The sequence below is a fragment of the Dermochelys coriacea genome, chromosome 3, assembly GCF_009764565.3.
Source record: "Dermochelys coriacea isolate rDerCor1 chromosome 3, rDerCor1.pri.v4, whole genome shotgun sequence".
Classification (NCBI taxonomy): domain Eukaryota; kingdom Metazoa; phylum Chordata; order Testudines; family Dermochelyidae; genus Dermochelys; species Dermochelys coriacea.
In genome coordinates, this window is record NC_050070.1 from 154,316,525 (window position 1) to 154,344,148 (window position 27,624).

Genomic DNA, 27,624 nt, shown 5'->3' on the forward strand with positions numbered 1-27,624 from the left:
TGGGACTCTTAGTGTGACTTGACTGGAGCGCTGGTTACTACAGAGACCACTGAAGTCCAGAGGATTGGGAAGGCAGAGAGGCTTCAATGTTGGGTCTCGTGGTAAGCCAGTTTTCTGTTCTGGCTGTCATATTCTTCCAAAGTATTGTCCTGTGTTGGGTTGTTTCCCTGGAAAGATGGATGTTGTTCCTTTAAAAAAAAATAAAAAAAAAGGCTTCCACTGAAATTTTGTAAAACATTCCCTGGTAACAGTTTCATTGATGTTACATTTTGTAAAAGCTTTTTTTGGCCTTAATGCACTTGACCTCATCTCATTAAAGCAGCTTGACTGTATTACCAGTGATGGAAAGTGAATACAAAACAGTCATGTGAATGGATTGCTATCTACACATCTATGATGTCTTTGTTTTCTATGTGCTGTGCTCTACCATGGAAACTTTACCTTCGTTCTTTCTTGGTGTCCTTTTTCCCATTAGCTTAACATAAAAATCAGATTGACACTACACAGTATATGAAAATAAACCTCATACAATGGCTAAAGCAAATTTACTTTTTAAAAAAAGTTGAACAAATCTTCATGGACTCTATTATTCACCCAACTCCACTGAGTACATGTACAACCTGTAAATGCACAATAACAGGTCCTTTATGGAGGTGATGCATTACTGCTGTACTATGAATAACTTGCTTTTCAGCCCAAAGTGATGAGTACAACAGCATAGATCTTTGAAGTCTCTTTCTGTCAAGTTGCACCTGTCTTGTGCATTGTCTTAACTCCAGTGCCATTCAGAGTGGCCAGACGCTAGTTCTTTTAGCTGCCATAGCCTCTGTTGAAGATTCTATAATGCTTCAAGCATCACACAAGTCAATCTTCTAATGCCACAGATCTTGTGAGTGGCATAATATTTTCCAGGCATCTGATGTAGTTCACCTCTTCTTCTCATACATTTTCATCAGTAGAGCTGTCAGGCAGTATAGCAAGCAATTCTGACTATTAAGAAGGGGAAATAAGGTCATCCCATGACACATTTTATATGTAGTCTTTACACCGTCTGGTTTGCTTGTCATTAGGGAACATTAGAGAGACAAGGTGGGTGAGGAAATATCTTTTAAAAGACCAAGTTCTGTTACATTACTTCACCCACCTTGTCTCTCTAATCTCATGAGACCAACACGGCTACAACAACACTGCAAACAACAAGCAGGGAACCTGATATTTATGGGAACACCACTTCATCTCTATGGGTATGTCTACACTGCAATTAGACACCTGCGGCTGCCCTGTACCAGCTGATTCAAGCTCTGGGGCTTGGGTTAAGGGGCTGTTTAACCGAAATGTAGATATTTGGCTTGGGCTGGAGAAGCCTGAGCCTGAACATCTACACTGCAGTTAAACAGGCCCTTAGCCTGAGTCAGCTGGCACGGGCCAGCCACAGGTATCTAATTGCAATATAGACATACCCCATATGGCCTGCTCTACACTAACAGGTTAGGTTGACCCAAGTATATTGCTCAGGGATATGAAAAATCCAAGCCCCTGAGAAACATATTTGAGCTGTCCTAACCCCTGGTGTAGACAGCACTAGGTGGATGGAAGAATTCTTCTCTTGACCTAGCTACCAAGTCTTGGGGAGGTGGATTAACTACAGTGACAGGAGAACCCCTGCACAGTGGCGTAGGTAGTGTCTACACTATGGCAGTGCAGCTGAAGTGCTCCAGTTGTGCTGCTGTAGTGTTTCAAATGTAGAGAAGCCCTAAGTTAAGCTCCCTTCTGAAACTGGTAAAGGAAATTAGGCAAGATGGAATTCTGAAAAGAACCCTCATCTGGTCACATTCTGTTTCTTCCCTGCCTTTGACCCATTTCCCTCCAGGGAAGAAGTGAGTGGGCTTAGTTCTATTAAGAAAGTAAAACCCTTCTAGAAATCCTGTGTTGCTTGGATTCTTTATGGCATTCAACATTGGTTTTCTGAAATGCAACACAATCATCCCCTTCGGTGAAAGTTGCTCCCATGCAGACAGCAGCAAAAGGTCAATGCATCACTTCAATAGGACTTGAGTGGGAGGGAAGAAGCAGAATGAATGCCGCCCTATGAGTATTTGCTTTGTCTGACTCAAATTGTTCAAACTGACCCCTTTGCACAGTGCTGGATTAACTTTGATGGAGCCCCGGGATTTCTATAGTTTGGGGCCACCTCTTTACATATTCAGTCCTTCCGTCGACTGTTTCACCACAATCCATGCCTGATGCCAAATACCATGTTGTTAAAGCAGCTTGATTGTTTCAGAGCTGATTTTTACCTGTGCTATATCAATTGCAAAGCTGAATGGAAGTTCAAACAAACAAAACCCATTTTAATTTTGGCATGTAACTCATAGTAATACATATAGTGATGCTATGGCTTGAATGACCTAAAGCACGGGTATTGAGTTACATTTCTGGCTGGCTGGATAAGGCACTGGCCAAATCTTGGTTGGTCAAAGGGTTCATTTTAGGGCCAAAGAACTCTCCAAGTGTTTGCTCTCCAGTGAGCCTGCCACAAGCCCGTGCTTTTCAAGAGTGGTGTGCTGGATTGTATTTCTTAATCTCGAAAAGATTCAGTGTGCCGGTAGACAATATTTTAATGAAATCTTGCAAACAAAGAATTATAAAATACATGACAGTGCTATTAAACTAGCATGCTATTAATATTAATTCTGGCAAAACTATGAAATTAGAAATAGAAGTTAAACTCACCAGAAATGAATGAGCATCCAATTACCCTTCCTTCTTGCTTGAAATTTTGAAACTCCCTTGCACCGTCTTTTTTTATTTTTGTAAAATTTTTCCTAGGAAAAGTACCGTGCAGCACGCAATCAGGTTCACTAATGTCAATTACAGATTGCTTCATGTCGCATAAGTGTCTGATTAAGTGCCTGATTAAAAGTCTACCATTATAAATCAAAGTGTATCAACACTCTCCAGCTCCAATGTGCTTAAATGTAAATGAAAAGTTTTGAAATTAAATACATTTCAGTTTATTTTCCCAGTGTTTACCATCATGCCATGTATCTGCCCGCTAGCCCTAGCAACTGCGCAGCCCCCCTGAGTTTCCAGCCCCCCATCAGCTGTGCCCTCCCCACCCCAGTCTCACCTGCTCCTGCTGGGATTCTGCACCCCCCTCTCCCAGGCCTGGTAGGACCTGGTAGAGGGGGGCTGCAGCAGGGTCTCCCAACCCACTTCCACACAGGAGGTGCAGCTTCCCCGAGTTCTTCAGCCTTTTCCCCCGGGGCGGGGTGCTGCAGAGGACGGGGTGGGGAGGAGCTGTCTCTGCTCACAGGAAGGGAGAAGGGAAGAGGGAGTGGAGCCATGCTGAGCTGCAGGGCTCTGTCCTCTCCCTCTTCCCCTCTGTCCTGTGAGAATAGGCTAGGCTCCTGAGCAGAGGGAGAGAGAGCTTGGTGACTTCCTGAGCATGGCAACTGGCAAAAGACTTGTTGCTACAGATATTTCTTGCCTTACTTGTTAAGGAAGAGGTGGTATCAGCTAAATTACAACAGTGTTTGAGGGCTCAGCTTCCACACCCTCATGTTTTAAAAAAATCTCATAAGGTCAAATTCCCTGCTGGCAGAACTCTCTGGGCTTAAATAGTGACAGGTTTCAGAGGGGCAGCTGTGTTAGTCTGTATCAGCAAAAACAACGAGGAGTCCTTGTGGCACTTTAGAGACTAACAAATTTATTTGGACATAAGCTTTCGTGAGCTAGAACCCACTTCATCAGCTGCATGGTGTGGAAAATACAGTAGGCAGGTATAAATATACAGCACATGAAAAGATGGGAGTTGCCGTACCAAGTGGGGAGTCAGTGCTAACAAGGCCAATTCAAACAGGGTGGATGTGGCCCATTCCCAACAGTTGACAAGAACTTGTGAGTATCAACAGAGGGAAAATTACCTTTTTTTGTTTGTTTGTTTGTTTGTTTGTTTGTTTGTTTGTTTGTTTGTTTGTTTGTTTGTTTGAAAGGTGCTGTAGTTCAGTAGTGCCATGCCCGGGGACAGGGATTTTCAAAGGTGGCTAAGAGAGGTAGGCACCAGATTAGTTAACGACATATAAACATGCCAAAAAGATTTCCAAAGGTAAGTCTTATGGAAAAATTTTAACCCTTTTGTCTTCAGAGTTGCAAATTTTTGCTGTTCATCTAAGTTTGGCTCCTGGGCTAAAGTTGTTTCTCTAAGTGAAATGATTATAGAATTTAGCCAGGATTTATTTTTAATGACGCTCAAAAGCTATTTTTGCAGCGTCGTAGGGAAGCAGAGGAGAGTGCATAGTAATTACTCTTCTTCTTCCTTCTCAATGCATTTCTTTCCTCTTGGAATCCAGATAATAGGCAACAGCCTTGCTGGGTCAGCAGAGGAGAACAGGCAAATTACCCCCACATACTGCAGTGCTGAAATAATCTCTGAAACCACTGGACAAAATCTGCTAGTGAAGCTAAGTTCTTTGGACCCACATCTGTCCCAAGTTACGGCAGCTTTGGGTGGGTTCTCTCCCCCCTCCACCCCCAAGATCTCTAATTTGACAATAATTCATTTGCTGTTGTACATTTGAGGAGATCAACTGCTCAAGAATCAAAAAGATGATGAGGCTGCAGGCTCAATCACTCCACTGCTTGGGTGATATTAATCCTCCAACTTATTTTGCAAGCAAACCCAAGCAAGTCTGTCATCCTCACATTACGACAGGTTTCAGAGTAGCAGCCGTGTTAGTCTGTATTCGCAAAAAGAAAAGGAGTACTTGTGGCACCTTAGAGACTAACAAATTTATTAGAGCATAAGCTTTCGTGAGCTACAGCTCACTTCATCGGATGCATTTGGTGGAAAAAACAGAGGAGAGATTTATATACACACACAGGGAACATGAAACAATGGGTTTATCATACACACTGTAAGGAGAGTGATCACTTAAGATAAGCCATCACCAGCAGCAGGGGGGGGAAAGGAGGAAAACCTTCCATAGTGACAAGCAAGGTAGGCTAATTCCAGCAGTTAACAAGAATATCAGAGGAACAGTGGGGGGTGGGGTGGGAGAAATAACATGGGGAAATAGTTTTACTTTGTGTAATGACTCATCCATTCCCAGTCTCTATTCAAGCCTAAGTTAATTGTATCCAGTTTGCAAATTAATTCCAATTCAGCAGTCTCTCCTTGGAGTCTGTTTTTGAAGCTTTTTTGTTGAAGGATAGCCACTCTTAGGTCTGTGATCGAGTGACCAGAGAGATTGAAGTGTTCTCCAACTGGTTTTTGAATGTTATAATTCTTGACGTCTGATTTATGTCCATTCATTCTTTTACGTAGAGACTGTCCAGTTTGGCCAATGTACATGGCAGAGGGGCATTGCTGGCACATGATGGCATACATCACACTGGTAGGTGCGCAGGTGAACGAGCCTCTGATAGTGTGGCTGATGTGATTAGGCCCTATGATGGTATCCCCTGAATAGATATGTGGACAGAGTTGGCAACGGGCTTTGTTGCAAGGATAGGTTCCTGGGTTAGTAGTTCTGTTGTGTGGTGTGTGGTTGCTGGTGAGTATTTGCTTCAGATTGGGGGGCTGTCTGTAAGCAAGGACTGGCCTGTCTCCAAGATCTGTGAGAGTGATGGGTCGTCCTTCAGGATGGGTTGTAGATCCTTGATGATACGTTGGAGAGGTTTTAGTTGGGGGCTGAAGGTGATGGCTAGTGACGTTCTGTTATTTTCTTTGTTGGGCCTCTCCTGTAGTAGGTGACTTCTGGGTACTCTTCTGGTTCTGTCAATCTGTTTCTTCACTTCAGCAGGTGGGTATTGTAGTTGTAGGAATGCATGATAGAGATCTTGTAGGTGTTTGTCTCTGTCTGAGGGGTTGGAGCAAATGTGGTTCTATCGTAGAGCTTGGCTGTAGACAATGGATCGAGTGGTATGATCTGGATGAAAGCTAGAGGCATGTAGGTAGGAATAGCGGTCACTAGGTTTCCGATATAGGGTGGTGTTTATGTGACCATCGCTTATTAGCACCGTAGTGTCCAGGAAGTGGATCTCTTGTGTGGACTGGTCCAGGCTGAGGTTGATGGTGGGATGGAAATTGTTGAAATCCTGGTGGAATTCCTCAAGAGCTTCTTTTCCATGGGTCCAGATGATGAAGATGTCATCAATGTAGCACAAGTAGAGTAGGGGCATTAGGGGACGAGAGCTGAGGAAGCGTTGTTCTAAGTCAGCCATAAAAATGTTGGCATACTGTGGGGCCATGTGGGTACCCATCTCAGTGCCGCTGATTTGAAGGTATACATTGTCTGCAAATGTGAAATAGTTATGGGTGAGGACAAAGTCACAAAGTTCAGCCACCAGGTTAGCCTAATGCTGCTTTTCCACAATTTCAGCTCGTGCACGTCGGCGGAAGCACTCTATGTAGAAGTCCAGGCTGCTGTTTCGACCTTCAGGAGGAGTCCACCCAGAATCCTTCTTTTTGTAGTGTTGGTAGGAAGGTCTCTGTGGGTTAGTATGTTGGTCAGAGGTGTGTTGGAAATATTCCTTGAGTCGGAGACGTCGAAAATAGGATTCTAGGTCATCACAGAACTGTATCATGTTTGTGGGGGTGGAGGGGCAAAAGGAGAGGCCCCGAGATAGGACAGATTCTTCTGCTGGGGTAAGAGTATAGTTGGATAGATTAACAATATTGCTGGGTTTTTCATATAAATACCATCTTTTGATGGTGCACTCTTTTTTTCCTGGACCTTGCGCATGCCACATAATCCATGTTTAGCTTTAATTAGAAACAAATGACTGACTAATCCACAATGGCCAGTTACAATTCTAAATGGAGCCACTTCATTCTGTCTTTCACGGTCTTGATGTATATCAGCATTTTCAATTCTTGGGCATATTTCATGGAACCTTTTCCCCTTTGTTTCTTGCCCATAATTTCTTCCATACCTCTCATTTTTAATTAGATTTTTAAACTCCAGTTTACTTTAAGGGATCTCTAAATCAATGTGCTTGTTTTTAACAGCATTTTTTGCCATTTTGTATTCCAGCTCATTGCACCATACCCCTGCACATGCTGGGATACCTGATGACACCCAGCTGTGCCTATTCTGTTGTTAACAGAAATGATATATTTCATGTAATAATACTGTTTTCTGAAGAGGTCTCTAATCCCCAGTAGTCCAGATAAGGAATCAAATAGGATGACCACTGTGACTGGGCACATATCTATGACACAATTTAATGCCAGCATTATCCCTGCCATTTCAGCCATCAAAACAGCTAGAAAATTTGATAGTCTTACAGCTTTTTTGATTCCCAATGTGGGAAGGCAGAGTGCTGTTCCCCCTCCTCCTATTCTTACATCATTATATGTAAGAGCCATCAGTATATATTTGACAGTAGCATCCCCACTTGTCACAAACGTATTTATTTGCTATATCTTAAGAACATAAGAATGGCCATACTGGGTCAGACCAAAGGTCCATCTAGCCCTGTATCCTGTCTTCTGACAGTGGCCAATGCCGGGTGCCACAGGGGGAATGAACAAAACAGGTAATCATCAGGTGATCCATCTCCTGGTTGTCGCCCATCTTCAGCTTTTGGCAAACAGGAGCTAGCACACCATCCCTGCCTGTCCTGGCTAACAGTCTTTGATAGGCCTATCCCCTATGAACTTATCTAGTTCTTTTTTGAATCCTGATATAGTTTTGGCCTTCATAACATCCTCAGGCAAGGAGTTCACAGCCTGACTGTGCATTGTGCAGGGAAAAAAATACTTCCTTTTGTTTGTTTTTAAACCTACTGCCTATTAATTTTATTTGGTGACTCCTAATTCTTGTGTTATGAGAGAGAGTAAATAACACTTCCTTATTTACTTTCTCCACAGCAGTCGTGATTTTATAGACCTGTATCATATCCCCTCTTAGTCATCTCTTTTCCAAGATGAAAAGTCCCATTTATTAATCTCTCCTCATATGGCAGCCGTTCCATACCTCTAATCATTTTTGTTGCCCTTTTCTGAACCTTTTCCAATTCCAATATATCTTTTTTGTGATGGGGTGACCACATCTGCATGCAGAATTGAAGATGTGGGCGTACCATGAATTTATATAGAAGCAATATGATATTTTCTGTCTTATTATCTATCCCTTTCTTAATGATTCCCAATATTCTGATCGCTTTTTCGACTGTCGCTGCATATTGAGTGGATGTTTTCAGAGCACTATCCACAATGACTCCAAGATCTCTTTCTTGAGTGGTAACAGCTAATTTAGACCCCATCATGTTATATGTATAGCTCGATTATATTTTCCAATGTGCATTACTTTGCATTTATCAACATTGAATTTCATCTGCCATTTTGTTGCCCAGTCACCCAGTTTTGTGAGACCCCTTTGTTGCTCTTCACAGTCTGCTTGGGACTTAACTATCTTGAGTAGTTTTGTATAATCTGCAAATTTTGCCACCTCGCTGTTTACCTCTTTTTCCATTTCATTTATGAATAAGTTGAATAGGACTGGTCCCAGTACAGACCCTTGGGGGATACCACTATTTACCTCCATTCTGAAAACTGACCATTTATTCCTACCCTTTGTTTCCTATCTTTTGACCAGTTACCAATCCATGAGAGGACCTTCCCACTTATCCCATGACCGCTTACTTTGCTTAAGAGCCTTTGGTGAGGGACCTTGTCAAATGCTTTCTGAAAATCTAAGTTCACTATATCCACTGGATCGCCCTGATCCACACGCATGTTGACCCCCCTCAAAAATTCTAGTAGATTGGTAAGGCATAATTTCCCTTTACAAAAACCATGTTGACTTTTCCCCAACAAATTATGTCCATCTAAGTGTCTGACAATTTTGTTCTTTATGATATTTTCAACCAGTTTGCCTGGTATTGAAGTCAGGCTTACCAGCCTGTAATTTCCAGGATCATCTCTGGAGCCCTTTTTAGAAATTGGCATCACATTAGCTATCCTCCAGTCATTTGGTACAGAAGCTGATTTAAATGATAGGTTACAGACTACAGTTAGTAGTTCTGCAATTTCACATCTGAGTTCCTTCAGAACTCTTTGGTGAGTACCATCTGATCCTGGTGATTTATTACTGTTTAGTTTATCAACTTGTTCCAAAACCTCCTCTAATGACACCTCAATCTGGGACAGTTCCTTAGATTTGTCACCTAAAAAGAGTTGCTCAGGTTTGGGAATCTCCCTCATATCCTCACCTGCGAAGACTGATGCAAAGAATTCATTTAATTTCTCCGCAATGGCCTTATCGTCCTTGTGTGCTCCTTGAGCATCTTGATCGTCCAGTAGCTCCACTGGTTGTTTAGCAGGTTTCCTGCTTTTGATGTATTTTTTAAAAAAAATTGCTATTACTTTTTGAGTCTTTGGCTAGCTGTTCTTCAAATTCTTTTTTGGCCTTCCTAATTATATTTTTATACTTCATTTACCAGAGTTTATGCTCCTTTCTATTTTCCTCACTAGGATTTAACTTCCACTTTTTAAAGGATGCCTTTTTGTCTCTCACTGCTTCTTTTACTTTGTTGTTTAGCCACGGCACGTTTTGGGGTCTCTTACTATGTTTTTAAATTTGGGGGTATACATTTAAGTTGAGCCTCTATTATGATGTCTTTAAAAAGTTTCTAAGCAGCTTGCAGGGATTTCACTTTAGGCACTGTACCTTTTAATTTCTGTTTAACTAACAATATCTTTATACAATTCCACATCTACCTCAGGAGGTATAATATTCCAATTATAATGCATTTTCCCAAAGCTATAGATTTTAATCTCTTTTAGATCTTTCTTTTCATGAAGATCCTTTGTCTGTGCTTTAACCCTACTAAAACAAGACATTTTTAGTTTTTGCCCTACATGTCAAACACTTTGCATTCATTGTATATTAGCTTAGTGTTGCCATCTTCATGCTTTCCTATGACTTTAGCCCAAAAGATTTAGTCTGAAAGCTTCATCTTTACAGTAATGGGCATTTCCCCAGCAGTCATCTGGTGTGATGAAGGCATCACATACAGTTTGCAGCACCTGGTCTTGGATCAGCCAACTACTGAACAGCTGCTGCTGCTGGGCTTAAAGGGTGGTCTGTTGACTCTTCCAACCAATCATGTGGTGTAGCCATGCAGGCAGCCTACTACAGGGCAGCTGCACTTGTTAGGTTGCCCAGAGACTGGCTCTGCTGCCGGACCTGATTCCTGACAGAGATCAGCTCAAGTATGAAGAATAGCTGTCTGAAGCTGAAGCTGAGCAAGACAGAGTTGAGGCTGGTGGACAGAGGAAAGTACTTTGGAGAGTTTTCAGCTATGATGCAGCCTCCTTTGGTTGGAAATGCATGTCTTCAATTGATCAATTCAATCCATAGTCTCGGAATGTTATTGTTTCCTCATTGCTCCCTTAGCATCATCCATAATAATGCTTTCTAGCATCTCCGGGTGTCTAGGAGACTGTGCCATCACTGCAGATGATGACATGACCTGTTATTTGTGCCTCCATCACCTCTCAGCAGGACTACAGAAATGTGATAAAGCTGGGCATGAAGTCTTCAGCACTGAAGAACCTCCAGCTAGTACAAAATGCTGTAGCATGTCTCTTCAGCAACAAAGGCTACCATGAGCACATCAAACCCACCCTCCACACTGTACACTGGCTTCCTATAAACTATTGAGTCAAATTGAAAATCTCAGTCCTTCTCTTCAAAGAACTTCATGGTCTAGGCCCAGGATATCTAAAAGGCCATCTCAAGCTCCAGGACAAAGACCAAGCATGAAAATACTGCTCCTCAGTGTAACTCCCAGCAATAAGAGTCACACGAGTCTGCATGGGAGACAGAACTTTCCCAGGGGCCAGTGTTAAACTGTGGAAAGAACTCCTTCAAAAATTGAGGACCATCACAAAACTCACCACCTTCCTCTGTAAGGGTAAGGCACATTTTTTTGACCTTGCCTCTGATAATGTAAAAATATATCAACAGATATATTTATTTTTTAAAAAAACCCTAGGAAAACAAGACACTCCTCTGCACGTGGTTTTCCCTCTGGGGAGAGGAGGAGAGAACAAACACATGAAAGATGCTTAGTCATGTTGCTTAAAGCACTCCTGGAAGATGCTCAGAAACAGCAGTGAGCACAGTATAAGAACCTATACAGAACAGAACAGAACATTCTAATTGGCCATATAACTTGTGCTCATATAAACATGTGTCTATATAACTTGTTTAAGATCTTAGGTCAAGATTTTTAAAAAATCATGCCTAAAGTTAGGCTCCTAAATCCATCTTTAGGCATCTTAATAAGTGACCCAATTTCCAAAGGTGCTGAGCTGTGCACCCAGCAGTGTTCATAGGAAACGACAGAAACTGAAAAGTGTTCAGCATTTTTGAAAATTACGCCACTCATTTAGGTGCCTAAAGATGGATTTAGAAGCCTAATTAAATTTTTGAAACTCTATGGTATAATCCATGTCTGGTAAGGAGTCTGGTACTGTGGGGGTATGGGAATAGATTAAAGCTACAGAGCTTTACCTGAGGATAAATGTACTACAGGAGTGCAGTTTAGCTATGGCTAATTAGGTAGCAGGTGAACATAGGAAGCACAGAGTATGTTTACAAAGGACAGAGCAATGATAAGTAATGTAACAGGCAATGGAATATGTCTCTTGGAAAGCGTCTTTGTTGCAAATGAACAATGTGAAGCTAAAACAAGGCTATTTTTCAGTATTGGACATATGGTGATTGATAAAGAATGACGAAATGAAAAATATAGAAAAGTGATGTTGAAAAAAAAATGTTTCTGAAATAGAATGGTTTTGAAAGATTCCTGTATCTGACCTTTTAAGGAAATTTACAAAATAATGCCTTTTGGCTTAAATCATTCAGAACTATGATATGTCCACTGTCTGTGCTAGCTCAACTCACTTGCTTGAAAAATTTCCAACCTTCTAACAAGTAGTTCTAACTGGAGCTGGTTGAATAGAGTAAAAACATGTTCGCAAACAATTCACTGATTTACAAGTGAGCCATTTATTATAGACTTCTTGCAAAGATGCATGCAACAGAAGTTTTGTTTGTCTTAGGCAAATGTTAACAAACAATGAATTTTGTACCCATAGAACTACATTCGCATTGGGATTAAATGAAATGCTTTTTGTATGGATGCAGAAATAGTTTTGCAAATGTGAGGTCATCCAATCAAGGAACAGAAATATTATTATGTGACTGTACTGACGTGCCACAAACTTTGTATTAATATTTGATAATCAGCTAAATACTTGCAATGGATGAAATTCACCACCGGTGTAGAGGGCCAGTACAAACTCTATGTACCACTTAAAGTGTGCTCTCACAAAATATTGAGGAATTTAAAACCCTATTATTTAAATTAGCAATGGTTTTCTTTTGAAATGTCATGAGAGAGTTTTTTGGCCATTTTGACCAGTCCTACAGACTAATAATAGCTAACCCCAGATCTCTTCTGTTCATATGAATCTTTCTATTCTGAGCCCAAATTCCTGCTTTCTGAACAAGCCAGGAGAACAGAAGTGACAGCAGATCCCAAAGAAGCACACTTTTCTTTTGTTCCATCTTCAGTATAACTATCTTGCAATGCCACACAGACATGGCAATGGCAATGCCAGAATAAGAAGGTGTGGGAGTAGATGGGAATAGAGACAAGGAGACGCAATGGAGGCTTGTTGACAGCAAGTGCTGGCATGGATAATTGGTTTGCATCATGTAGCATAGGACAGGTGGGTTCAGAGCCGCATTTCAAAAGCTGGTGGTGAGGCAAAGAGAGGAGTTTATAGCTTCCCAGAACACTGGAGGAGCAGCAGCTGTCATTTGCACCACATACTTTGTCCAAGATTTCCCTTAAAAACCAAGCTAATTAACTTAAGGACATAAATTTTTTTTTTCACTTTTAAAGGAGTCTTTTGTCATCTCTGTATGGCTGAAAATGTCTGCGGGTAGCACTGAGCCTGTGAAATCTCTAGTGAAAATAAAGTGGCACACTGTTAAACATGGCTATTAAACTGTTTTCTCGGGAGTTGTTTTTGATTCATGTGGAATAGATTAAAAGTCTGTTTCTAATCCCACACGATTTCCGACGGAGTATAATTATACATGAAACAGAATAAGAAATGCGGGCCAACAATTACTTTAATTAGACTGTGGTTACTGAAGCTGTCAGCATGACTAGCTCCACAAAGAACTAAGAGGGAAGAGTTGGGTAATGGAGTTGTTGATAAATGTTCGTACTGCAGAGGAATTAATTATCTGTGTAAATAAATAATGGTCTGAAGAAATCACGATTAGCTGATAGAGTTTTGCCCTTCATCACTGATGACATAATAACTGCCTGATGGACCATTTTGCTGCTTTAGCTCTTCAAGGGCTAGCTTGAACTGCTCCAAACTTTTCAGTAGGGCTGGCCGGACAACAAGAATTCCACTTCATTAAAGAAATGCAAGGATTCAGCATTGGTTTTTGTTCTACATTACAACAAAAACTAGACCTAGTGACATTTTTCATGAGAAGAAACAAGAGCTACCCACCCCCAGAATAACAACTGTCCTGGTGGTTTGGATGCTCTCTTAGGATGTGGGAGACTTGGGTTCAGTCTCTGCTGTAAATCACAGAGAAGAGAGACTTAAACCTTGATCTCTTAGGTGAGCATCCTAACCACCAGACTTCTGGCTATTCTAGGGTGAGAAGTAGTCTCTTTCTCTTCCCTCCCAGATATTCTTTCGTGGCCTGAGCCGCCTTTTCAGTGAATTGTAATTATGTGGCAAAAAAAAAATCATAGAATCTCAGGGTTGGAAGGGATCTCAAGAGGTCATCTAGTCTAACCCCCTGCTCGAAGCAGGACCAATCCCCAATTTTTGCCCCAAATCCCTAAATGGCCCCTCAAGAATTGAACTCATAACCCTGGGCTTAGCAGGCCAATGCTCAAACCACTGAGCTATCACTCCCCCCCCATTTAGTTGAGAAATTCCTGATCAGCTTTACTTTTCCACCTGGGCAGTTTTCTGGTTCCTGGGACTCAGACAAAGCTGAAGTCAGCTGGCAAAATTAGCTGGATATTGCTACCATCCTTTCCTCTGCTAGTCATTTCCCTTTAGTAAACTAAATGTTGAGGCATCAGGGTCTACAAATGTAGGGGCAGTTATGAACTTTACACCACTGGCCAGTGGTATAGAATTGCACCACCCGATGTACTCTGAAGACTTGTTATGCCTTCCTCTGAAGAATGCGGCATTGGCCTCTATCAGAGAGGCTTTGGAAGAGACGGCCCTTTGTTTGGTTCCAATATGGCAGTTCCTAGGTTCTTATATTCTTCGTATCATATGTACCATTATAATGATGCCAAGAGTGGCTCAACATATAGAGGATGGGAGCTTGTACGTAGGAAGTTCTGATGCCACTGCAGCTGCGGAGGACTGGGTGATTCAGGTAATTGGCAATGGTATTTGGAGTCTCTCATCTCTAGATTGCTGATTCAAACCTATTCCAGGCCAACAGCAACTGAAACTCATTACCAGCTAACAATAGTGCTTGTCTGCCCTGTGATATGAGCTTAGTGGTCTCAGTCCAGTTCCTAGTGGCCAGGGGTGCATGAAACAAAAACCCAGAGTTATGATGGTCATGGACTGAAGGAGCCATGAAGATCCTCTTAATTTTCCTCCTTACTGCTAAAGGTGCTCCCTCCCAGTTAGGGACAGCTCATTGGTCAGGGTGCTACCTTGGGACTTGGGAGACTTGGCTTTGAGTCCCTGCTGTGCCACAGGCTTCCTGTATGATCTTTGGCAAGTGACTTACTCTGTGCTTCAGGTTTCAGAGTAGCAGCCGTGTTAGTCTGTATTCACAAAAAGAAAAGGAGGACTTGGGGCACCTTAGAGTCCAGGATTTCCAGGTTTTTGGATCTTGGGTAGCAGATAGAATACCCCAGGTCGGGGTTCTAGGATAAACCTGGAAATCCTGGACGCCCCATCATCTCAGGCATTGGCACCCTGACAGCAGGATTGTCTGGCTATGTAGACTCCCTCCTCAGGCCCTACGTTACCAGCACTCCCAGCTATCTTCGAGACACCACTGACTTCCTGAGGAAACTACAATCCATTGGTGATCTTCCTAAAAACACCATCCGAGCCACTATGGATGTAGAAGCCCTCTACACCAACATTCCACACAAAGATGGACTACAAGCCGTCAGGAACAGTATCCCCGATAATGTCACGGCTAACCTGGTGGCTGAACTTTGTGACTTTGTCCTCACCCATAACTATTTCACATTTGGGGACAATGTATACCTTCAAATCAGCGGCACTGCGATGGGTACCCGCATGGCCCTACAGTATGCCAACATTTTTATGGCTGACTTAGAACAATGCTTCCTCAGCTCTCGTCCCCTAATGCCCCTACTCTACTTGCGCTACATTGATGACATCTTCATCATCTGGACCCATGGAAAAGAAGCCCTTGAGGAATTCCACCAGGATTTCAACAATTTCCATCCCACCATCAACCTCAGCCTGGACCAGTCCACACAAGAGATCCACTTCCTGGACACTACGGTGCTAATAAGCGATGGTCACATAAACACCACCCTATATCGGAAACCTAGTGACCGCTATTCCTACCTACATGCCTCTAGCTTTCATCCAGATCATACCACACGATCCATTGTCTACAGCCAAGCTCTACGATAGAACCGCATTTGCTCCAACCCCTCAGACAGAGACAAACACCTACAAGATCTCTATCATGCATTCCTACAACTACAGTACCCACCTGCTGAAGTGAAGAAACAGATTGACAGAGCCAGAAGAATACCCAGAAGTCACTTACTACAGGAGAGGCCCAACAAAGAAAATAACAGAACGCCACTAGCCATCACCTTCCGCCCCCAACTAAAACCTCTCCAACGCATCATCAAGGATCTACAACCCATCCTGAAGGACAACCCATCACTCTCACAGATCTTGGGAGACAGGCCAGTCCTTGCTTACAGACAGCCCCCCAATCTGAAGCAAATACTCACCAGCAACCACACACCTCACAACAGAACCACTAACCCAGGAACCTATCCTTGCAACAAAGCCCGTTGCCAACTCTGTCCACATATCTATTCAGGGGACACCATCATAGGGCCTAATCACATCAGCCACGCTATCAGAGGCTCGTTCACCTGCGCATCTACCAATGTGATATATGCCATCATGTGCCAGCAATGCCCCTCTGCCATGTACATTGGTCAAACTGGACAGTCTCTATGTAAAAGAATGAATGGACACAAATCAGACGTCAAGAATTATAACATTCAAAAACCAATTGGAGAACACTTCAATCTCTCTGGTCACTCAATTACAGACCTGAAGTTGGCTGTTCTTCAACAAAAAAACTGCAAAAACAGACTCCAACAAGAGATGACTGCGGAATTGGAATTAATTTGCAAACTGGATACAATTAACTTAGGCTTGAATAGAGACTGGGAATGGATGAGTCATTACACAAAGTAAAACTATTTCCCCATGTTATTTCTTCCCCCCACCCCACCCCCCACTGTTCCTCAGATGTTCTTGTTAACTGCTGGAAATAGCCTACCTTGCTTGTCACCATGAAAGGTTTTCCTCCCTCCCCTCCACTGCTGGTGATGGCTCATCTTAAGTGACCACTCTCCTTACAGTGTGTATGATAAAATCCATTGTTTCATGTTCTCTATGTGTGTATATCAATCTCCCCTCTGTATTTTCCACCAAATGCATCCGATGAAGTGAGCTGTAGCTCACGAAAGCTTATGCTCAAATAAATTTGTTAGTTTCTAAGGTGCCAGAAGTACTCCTTTTCTTTCTGTTCTTCAGGTCCTCATCTAAAAAATGGGACTAAGTAAGTACTTTCCTATTTCAGAGGAGATATGTGAAGATGAAATCCAGGTTAGGGATGACGCATGCTGGTGTGGGGAAAGGTTACACTGGTCCTGCCACTGTTCTGCACATGCATAGTGTAATGGATTTCCCTACTGTTAGCTGGGTGGCAGGTGGGTATGGTTGGAGAGAGAGCCTGGGGGAAGGGGAACAGAAACAAATTGTCCTTTTGATGTGTTGTGCTGCTTGTCTCCAGCTCCTGGGAAGGCAGAGGCTGCCCTCTGAGGGTTCTGGCTGCAGTGAAGTTTGTTGGAATTTTAGAAAAATATGGTCTTGCTTCATTCCTTTGGGAACAACAAGAGACTTCAGTCTCCCAGGGTTTCAATAAGCCATCACTTTTCACCACTACTTAACTCACACAAGATGAATTCAAACTGGAACAGGTACAGAGAAGAACTGGTATGGTTATCAGGGGACTGGAGAGTCTATCTTATGGGAGGAGACTGGAAGTGCTTGGCTTGTTTAGTCTAGCAAAAAGAAGGCCAAGAGGGGACATGATTGTTCCCTATAAATACAGTGGGGAAAGAGGGGTAAATACCTGGGAGAGTGCAGAGCTATTTAAGCTAAAGGATGATGTTGGCACAAGAACAAATGGATATAACCACCCATGAACAAATTCAATCTGATAATTAGAAAAAGGTTTTTTACCATCCAATGGGTGAGTTTCTGGAACAGCCTCCCAATTGGCATTTCAGGAGCAAACAACTTAATTACTTTTCAGAGACAGCTGGACAAATTTATGAGTGCAATTGTATGACAGGCTTGCTTTTGATGGCAGGGAGCAGGGCTCATCAGCCCTGGGGCTCACTTCAGGTTTATGTCTTATGTTAAAAGCTCATGCTTCAGGGTTTCAGCCAGCCACCTTCAGGGGTTAGGAAGGGGTCATCACCACAAGGTATTTTGGGAAGGTTTTTTTAATCTCCTTCCTCTGAAGCATCAGGGATGAACACAGCTGGAGATGGGACATTGGATGCGGGGGGCTAGCTCTCTGAGGTGGCACCAAGTGTTTTCTCTCTGAGGTGTTTAGCTTGCCTGCTTCTTGCTCACATGCTCAGAATCAAGCTGATTGCCATATGTGGGGTTGGGAAGGGATTTCTTCTCTGGTCAGATTGGCAGGGACCTTGGTGGGTTTTCACATTCCTCAGCAGCAAGAGATGCAGGATTATCTGAGTATGTCTCACTTAATCATTTCCTTGTAGGTGCGGGGGCCTTGGGCACTGGTGCATCTTGGTCTCTCCTATTCTCTGCCTGTGGCACATAATAATCTAGTTTCCTGTGGGCTGTAAATCTTTGGTCTAATTTGGGCTGTTGGGTTTCATGTGCGGGTGTTGGGTGGTGTTGGTGGTCAGACTAGATGATCTGATGGTCCCTTCGGGCCTTAAACTCTATGACTGTATGACTCAAAGAGCAGTAAAGACAGTAGTACCATCTTCAGGAGTGAGTGTTGTTGTCATTAGGCCACTAGTACTTTCAACAGATTTTTATGTCTCTGTAATATTCTAAGGTATTAGTATTGGCTCTTTGCAGAAGGAGAGAATTCTATAAGAGAGAGAGAGAGCTTTCCATGGAGGAGCATACCTGATTCTGAGATGTAACCCTTGTTAGAGCGTTCTCCAGTTTGGGGCTCAGTCTTGGCACTGAGGACAAAGCAGTTTCCACTTCTCCAAATATCTGGGATGGGAATTCAATTAAATGGATTCTAGAATCTAGTTATTTGCTTCTGAATGTAACTGTCTGACGTACTCATAGTTCACAGTTTCAGTCAATGGAAAGAGAAGCTCCTGAATGGAAAAAAACCTCTTCCTCTTTAATGCATACTCAATCTGCATTGCTAGGCAAGAATGAACCACTGAAGAGAGGCTTTAGGACACATGGAGAAGGATACAGCTATTCAGAAGAAGGGAGAGGCATTTCCTGACACTGGAGCAATTGGTGAACTGGCAGAAATTACTAATATTGCTTCCACAGTCAGAAAATGCTGCTGGGACTGGTGTTTTCTCTGCTCACCTCCCCGGGACTTGGTCTAGCAATTGCATGTATGTGCATTTAATGTGACTTTTCAAGGAGTTTTTGACTCTGGTGGTAGCACTCTCTCTCTTCTGTCCGGAGATGGTAAGAGGCCTGATGCCTAGATGGAGATGGGCTCAGTATTAAGAGGAAGAGCTACCAACTTGTTTGAACACTGACAGGCTCTCTACATAGTACTGACTAGCTGCTTCCAAAGAATCCCATCAATGAGTGTGGATTGGATTCTTAAATCACTTGATTGTTCTGAAGTCCTGTTCTGAGGAGCTAACCAAAAAATTACAGGCCCCTGTGTCTTCTGGCTCTCAAACGAACAGCCACCAAATCTTAATCATCTCCCTCTCCCAGCTCTTAAAAGGTCAAATGACAAATTTCTTCATGTACAGCCACTGTCTTTATATCCTTTGTTTAAGATGCCGGGGTCCTAGGTGGTTGTTTTCTCTAAGGGAATAGGAGTTTGTTGGTTCCCCTCCCTTCCCCCCTGCAATGATGACCAGCCAGTTCATTGGAATGGCCGTATTGGATCATCTAGTTCAGTATCCTGTCTCTGTCAGTGGCCAGTACTAGATGCTTCAGAGGAAGGTGTCAGAACCCTGCAGTAGTAGCTGTGGGATAATCTTGCTCCCCACGGTAGGTCTCATCCTAATCTCTAATAGTTAGAGATTGGTTTAGGACCTGAAGCATGAAGTTTAATATCCCTTCCACAAATAACTGGATATTCTTGTTCACATTCCCCATCACAACCATAAGTAACACTGCTAGCCACATCACTGCATTTCCTTTTTTTTTTTTTTTTTTTAAAATCACTGTGACATTGGTGCTGGTACTTTCAGGCTATCTGAGATCAGACAGGAGATGCAGCCACTGGCCAAGCTGTCTGAAGGGACTTCACCATGAAGCTTTATCTGCAGTATATCTGTGCCCACGCACAAGACTTTCCATCCCCTAAATCAGTGTTTCCAAAGCTGGCAAGGGCTTGAGGGCAGGCACTAGACTAGACTAATCCAGGAGGAGAGATTCAGAGCATGTCAGGGGAACAATAATGGCGGGGGAAATCATCTCCCCCACCCCGAACTGCAGACCTACCTTTTGCATCTGAGGCCAAAAAGATGGAAGTTTCTAGAAAGCCACTTCCTTCCTTCCCTGCTCCCATCATGGTCTTTGCACATTTGGCCACAGTAATAGCTCTTTGTGTCACGAGCTGTTCATTGACCCACGTGTCTCTTTTCTCACAGCACTCAGCTCGGCCACCAACCGCAGCTGGCTCACCCTATGGGGATATTAATGGGCAGCGCCAGTTCTAGACCCCAGCGTTCCAAGCAGGTGCTTGGGGCGACAGTTAGAAAGGGGCGGCCGTTCCTCCGGCCGCTGCGGCAATTCAGTGGCAGCTTCTCTCCTTTGCCGGCCGCGGCGGCAAATCGGTGGCATCTTCTTCCTTTTGCCATCTGCGGCGGAAGTTTTTTTTCACTGCTTGGGACTGCAAAAACTGTAGAGCCGGCCCTGCTAATGGCATCCGTCTTGAGCAACAGGGAGTCTTCGGGGAGGGAGGATGAGAAAGAAGCAAAAAAAACCCCAAACCCCCAAACAAACAACAACCCAGAACAAAAGGAAAAAAAAGAAATAAAAGAAAAGGAAAAATGACAGCAAGCAAAAATGCAATAAGATGAAGAGAGAGCTGCAAGATGCTGACAACAGTGCCAGGGCCTGGTGTGAGTGGAAGCTGAGGGGGGTCATCAATCCACCAGTATGCTGCAAGGGGGACTCTGACAAAGGTTGGGAACCACTGCCCTACTTGGAAAGAAGGATGTACTATGTTTCCAACAACCATGATTCATAGGAGGCAGAGCAGCAGCAAATGAAGGGCAAAGGATTTGGGTCCAGCTCCAGCTTTTGTGAGCCCTTAGTGTTTTTAAACAATAAAGAATGTGCTCAGTTTTCACACTTCTGTAGCATGGGAGGGCTTGCAATGGGACAGTGAGAAAAAACAAAGGAGGAACATGCCAGAAAATGTGAAGGAACAAGACAATATATATATATATATATATACATATATGCTGTTTGTCCTCTCCCTTGCTTAGGTACAATCCCAAAGCTTTCAAATTTCACTCACCCTGCAAGGGATTCCTGCCCTGCAGAATGAATTCCATTGAACAAGAATGAGCTCCTGTAACTCAGAGCCTCCCTCCCTATAGGCCAGGTGGGATTTTTGAGGCTCCAGGACTGAATTCAGAAGAAGACAAAGGCCACTCTGATTACTCGGGATCCACACGCTGCCTGGAGATATTTTAATTCTTCAGAAGGTCTTTACATTTTTAACGTCTTTTTAAAGTGTTTCACCAGGCAATATCCAAATAAGCCTTGGTGATTAGCAAAAATGCTCTACCAGACCCAGAGTTGGGTCTTGTGAATTATTCAGCGCTTAAGTTCAGCGAGACTGTTAACTCCAGCATTTGTCATTTACAGCTCGTGCTTCGTAAATGTGTGAAGGGAGAGAAACGGCTCATTTGTCCTGAACCAATCATTTGGGATAATGACTCCGATTTCCTCTTTACTATGAATCCTGCAGTATTTATTTCTACCTCTCATGTGCTTTTTATGGCCAATCAGCAGTTTCAAAACACATCCCCCTCCTGTTCTGCTAACCCAGCCTTCTCTATGGCATGGGTATAGGTTGCTGGAATTCGCAAAAGCTCCTGCTTGGAGGAAGATGCTAAGGGAAAAGCTGGTTCATTTAGCTCAGCACAGCAGACTCAAAGATCAAAAGTTAAGATGCATTCTCACCACTAATAAGCTGTGAAACACACTTGTCAAACATAACATTTTTCATTTAGCCTCTTCAAGAGGAAAAATATTGTGATGGGGGAGAGGAATGGTAACTATGTCAATGGAGTAATGCAGGTGAATGCTGCAAAATTCATCCACTTGTGCAAGCTTGTACAGCTGCAAAAAACATAAAGAAGCAGTCAGGACACAGCCCCTGTGTGCTGAGTGTGTTGTGAACTTGGTGGGCTGTGAGTGGGCATAAGTGGCCTTCAGGGAGAAAGGGAGTTGGAATGAGGTTGTCCTTGTATCTTCCAGAGGAACGCCAGACAACAGAGTAGCAGATACTTGGTTAGCAGTTCTCCAGCAGTTACTTGGCTAGGTGGGCCAGACTTTCAAACCTTTTCCTCCAGTTTTACTGGCACAAATTGTGTGTGCTTGTGCATATAATTGAGGAGCACAAATTTGCACCCACAGTTAATGTCATTTAAAAACCTAAGTCCCTGATTTATGAGCACAGTTTTAAACCTACAAAAATTGAGGCCCAGGTGAGGCTGGGCTGCACATCTGTCCCTTTTTGTGTAATCCAGGACATTGCCACAGGCAGGACAAAAGCAAGGTAATGTACACTGGAAGGAACAAATTGAGCTACTCGTGCCCATTGCTGGTGTCTAAATTAACTGCAATTAGTCAGGAAAAGGACCTAGGCATCAATGTACACAGCCCAATGGAAACTTCTGCTCCTTGCCTAGCACAGTCTGGAAGCAAACAAAATGGTCAAGATTCATAGGGATTTGAGATTGAAAATATCATCAAACTATTGTATAAACCGAAGGTACCCCCTTACCTGTGATACTGGCCACTGAGAGTGTAGACTTAGTCTAACTTTAGGCACCTATTATCGTAAATCTTGGCCTTCAATTTTTTGTTTTGTTTTAATTGCTGAGACAAAATGAGGGAGGAAGGAGACGAAAAGGGTCAATTTTAACACGTGTTAAAGGATGTGTTGTAGAACTGTTGTTGAAAGAAATGGTTTGGCCTAAAAATTGGGTTTCAAGGCATCTGGTGAGATTATAGCATTGTTGTGACTACATGCCAGAACTTTCTGAAGATGAGAATGAATGTCAATATTTGAAGTGCTGGAAGCTTAGTTTTGCATGGACACTCATAATGGATGTTCTTGGATACTCCCATTTGGATCATTCCTCCCTGGAACTTTGTCAACTTAATTAAGAATTATTGTTGACATCCTAGTCCTCATCACCATATTCTGGGATGCAGGGTTTTTCCATCGTAACATTGGGCCTTTTTGTTGATCTTCAGAGATTCTTCCCAGATGAGGAGAAAGAAGATGAGTCCAGCTCCTCCATGACTGTGTCCTATGCAACACTTGAGATGAGAACCTAAGGTTCCTGCTATGCCCCTACCAGTCTGTCAATATACACCCTCACTTGAGAAGGCAACTGAAAAGTGCCAGCATCCTGAAGCTTCACTGTTGGGTCTTCTCAGCAGTGCACCACTCTTCTAATGCCCAGGTGGAGATGGAGGTCACTGCTTGGTGGAATAAAGGTGCTTGCTTGGGCAGAGATGGAGACGTTCAGGAGAAATCTATGTAATGATAGCACATATTGTGGAGAATTGGGGTTCTTCCCTCCCCCAGACTTGGCTTCTGCATCGGGCATCAGTCAACAGGGGACTGCTATCACCTGTTTTTATGAATTGATTTGTTTGTGAAGCTTTGCTTTCTCCTTCATGTAGCCAGCCTGCAACATATAGGCCAGGCTATACATCATTATGCACTAGAGTTAAAATACACAAAAGGAAGAAGTGATGTGCCATATTTACGACATGGCTGTTAAGAACCGCGTGCAAGCATAAAACGAGGCAAGCGCCTTCCATGCTGCTGTGTTCCCTTGAACCACATCGTGCTGCCATTGCAACAATCACTGCTTTATGATATGGAAATGGGAGGAAAAGCGTTGAAGCAGGATCTTTAAGGAGGCTGCGGACAATGATTTAAGTGTTGATGAAGATGGAATTGTTGCTGTGTGTACAGTTTACCTGAGGTCCTGGGATTAAATAGAGAGGTGACTGAAATCCACCACCTTCCTAGGGCTCATAATGCATGGTATATTCTTAATAAGCTTGATGTTAAATTGCTTGTGCACTCTCTTTCCTTCTCTCTCTTGAAAATAATAATACGGCCCCTAGTTCATTAAAGTTGGCACGTCTCTTTGCTTCACTTTTGTAATGCATGAGAACACAGGCCTTAAATAAAATCTTTGTGAGGCACTTGCACTTGTCTGAAGATAAAAAACATGTTCCTACATTTGCATTACAAAGAAGCTCATATCAGCACCTCCTTTCTCTTTGGCACCCCCCTTCCTCTGGGCTTGTATCTGATGGAAAAGGCAATTTCCAACTAATCATTCTAAAAGCCTGTCATTTGGATCTGCAATGAGAGGAGAGAGTTTTCACTGTTGATTTTCAGTAAGCTGTGGGTTTGTGACAGTTCTGGAAATAGGTACAGCATGCAGAGCAGAATGAGAGCATGCCATGCATGGGATTTTCTGCCCTGCAGGGTGAATAATACTGTTGAGATACTCTGAGTTCCTATAAAAACTGACTGTTACGGGACAGTTGCAACTGTAAATCCCCTGAGGGTAACTTTTGCTCCCAGTGTATTCTAATGTAAATCTAGAATCATTCCACTGACTTTAGTGGAGTGACTCCAGATTTACCCGGGTGCAGCTGAAAACAGAATCTGGGCCTAGGACACTATTCAGTACATGGGAAGTGCATCAGGTCACCACAGCATGCCTTGTTCAATGCACTTTACAGTCTGTAGTTTCACGGTCTGTAGCTCCATGTGGTGGTGTAAATCTCTTGAAAACATGTTTGGAGGTCGAATAGATCAGTACCCAATGGGGAAGATGTTTGTTCAAATCTATCAGCGATTCAGTGGCCAGGAAGTTGAGTTTTAACCTCAGGAGAACAGGCTTTCTCCCAAGATTGCTAGTAAATTCTATGCTAGTGTTAGCTGTGTTCCTAATCCCTGAGTATGGCACAACCCATGTGGTGCACTCAGCAGTGAAGAGATTCACAAAGGGATGGAAGCTGCTATAAGATGTTTTATTTGAAGGATTAGGACAGAGCTTGATCTCTGCAGGGCAGATGAATACAGTTTAGCTGGGAGCAGGGTGGTGAAAGGCTTAACGTTTTCCAGAATGGCAGTACAAACTAGCTGGGCTGGTTTTAGACCATTCAGTTTACAAAACCAGAAACCCATTCGCTCTCCCAGGTGTAGCGTCCCTGCAGCAGCAAAATTCCCAGGATGGATATTTCAAGGTGCGTTTGATTCTTTGCCGGTCAGTCCTTGAAAGGTGTCCACATGCCAAGATTCACGGTAGGGTTTGTGCTCTTCATATTTAATCATTTCATTACTAATTAACGTAGTTCTTGCTGCAGTGCCCCGGGAAAGGAGGATGATTATTGAAGGTTAATGTCATCACAGCACATGCTGTGACTTGAATTGTTACAAAAAATGTTCAAGGTATTTAACTGAACCTATAAGTAACAATATCATTACATTTAATAATGTATGTCCAACCACATTTATTTGTCCCTCCGTGTGGCGGGTAACTGCCTATAACTCCAGCTGTGTATATGAGAAACTAAATCCATTAGCTTTCTGTTTTCCCTTTTATTATGCACCCTGAGCTGCTTTCTGATTTGCTCCCATTGGGGGTCAGCTACAGGTAATGTAGCAAATACAGGCAGCTGTGTGGGAGGATATTTGAAAGTGCATGAGGAAACTGAGGACAAAGCAGACAACCCAGCTTAGTCAGCTTAGTCCATATGAAGGAGGTTCTGTTCTATCTTCTTTGCCCAGACATAACAATACATCATGTTACTATAGCCACGGATCTCAAAATATTTTAGGCTCCTTAACCCTCCCTATCCCCACTTTAACCCTACTTTGCTGAAGTTCACTAGTGTGCCCAAGGTTAGTTCACTAGTGTGCCCATGGAGGGGCAGAGGCAGGGATGTTACTTGATTCCTAAGCCTCTGCTCTAGCCAATAGACATCACTGTCCCCTAGAATATATATATGCTTCAGAAGCACAGAAAGGAATGGAATGGAAAGCACCCAGGCTATTCAGGAAGCTTCCCCTAGCAAGATGCATAGAGAGTGAAATTAAATGAGAAACTCTACAGTGCGGCTGAGAATTTAAATGCAAAGAAATCAAGATGTTCCAGTGTTAAGGATCTGAGCCACTGAAACATTAGCTTAGCCACCTTGTGTGTCTTACATTACACCACCCACCAGTGAATAACGTGTGTACTGTGATACTGAGGGTGGTGCCTTGAAGGGCTGAGTTTCCCAGGCAAAGGGTCTAGGTGTGGCACCTCAAAGCTCTTGTTATATGCAGTCAGTTGGAGCAGGACACAGAATAAAGCAGATCTCTTGCAAGTGCCTTGAACACTATCCATGGGCTTGATTGACAAAAGAATATAGGAATGGTGACACTAAGCATCACCACCCTTAGCTTTTAGGTGCCTAGAAAAAGCACAATGTCTGGCAAGAGATCTCCCCTCAGAATGGCTTGTGTTTTCTGTAGTACAAGATATAAAAGAAATGATGTATGTAGAAGGCCTGTCCTGAGCCTGTTGCATCAATGGGAGGCTTGCAGAGGGCACATATTGCTCCCTGTGTAAAAGAATTGGGAGAAACTTTTCAGTGCAGGAAATCCCATCTCTTGGGACAGCTTTAAAACCAAATAGGTTGAAGCACTGGAGAAGCAAGGGTAGTGTTGCATTGGCAGGCAGAGCTGCTAATAGCTTTCCTGACTCTGGCCTAGAGTTCACAAGAATGTCAACATCTCTGCAAGCCAAGCTTCAGGAGGCAGATTTCTCACTTTTTCCTCACCAGCAGAAAGTCATGTTTAGATTCTCGTTGACCAGGTTCCACAGTGATGGAGGAATTAATCCCATTGGCTATCTCTTCTTACTAGCCAGCTGGGAGCTGAGGGAGTTAGGGATGCTGACCATATGTCAGCACCAAGACGGGGGGCTATTGTCGTGATCAGATGGCTCCTCCCAGGGATAGTCCAACAAGCCCCATCATTTTCCGCAAGCTGCAGAGAGTGGCAAAATGAAATCCCGGGCTTACTTCAAAGGAGCAGCTGCCCTCCCTCTGGTGTTTAATTTCATTAATTTATGGTTGTTGAAATAAAGCCAGTTAAGCTAGTTTATCTTCTTATCAATCATGCCTCTGCTTTCATTACTCAGCTGTAGAAGTGGCATCATTTGTTTTATGGCAGATAGCAAGGATGATCAGAGCCAACCGGCGCATAGGGCCACCTGCAACACGCAACTCAAGGAGAAGATGGCATGGGAACAAACCATCCTAATGTGCAGAAAGAACAGAAAATATGGCAGGCGACCATCTTGGCTTAACAGTGAAATCTTCGGTGAGTTTAAACTCAAAAAGGAAGCTTACAAGAAGTGGAAATTTGGACAGATAACTAGGGAGGAGTATAAAAATACTGCTAGAGCATGCAGGGGTGTAATCAGGAAGGCCAAGGCACAATTGGAGTTGCAGCTAACAAGGGATGTGAAGAGTAGCAAGAAGGGTTTCTACACATATGTTAGCAAGAAGAAGAAGGCCAGATAGTGACAGATGATGTGGAAAAAGCTGAAGTACTCAATGCTTTTTTTTGCCTCGGTCTTCACAGACAAGGTCAGCTCCCAGACTGCTGCACTAGGTAACATAGTATGGGGAGGAAGTCAGCAGACCTCAATGGTGAAAGAACAGGTTAAGGACTATTTAGAAAAGCTGGACATGCACAAGTCCATGGGTTGAGATCTAATGCATCCAAGGGTGCTGAGGGAGTTGGCTGAAGTGATTGCAGA

The 27,624-nt window shown here is 43.2% G+C and overlaps 1 long non-coding RNA gene across 1 annotated transcript; it reads left to right on the plus strand.

Annotated features, from left to right (window-relative positions):
• On the plus strand, positions 1-27,624 carry LOC122459112. The gene is made up of 3 exons (XR_006279579.1): positions 1-11; positions 2,320-2,329; positions 27,374-27,624. It is a non-coding gene; the product is annotated as an uncharacterized LOC122459112 (long non-coding RNA).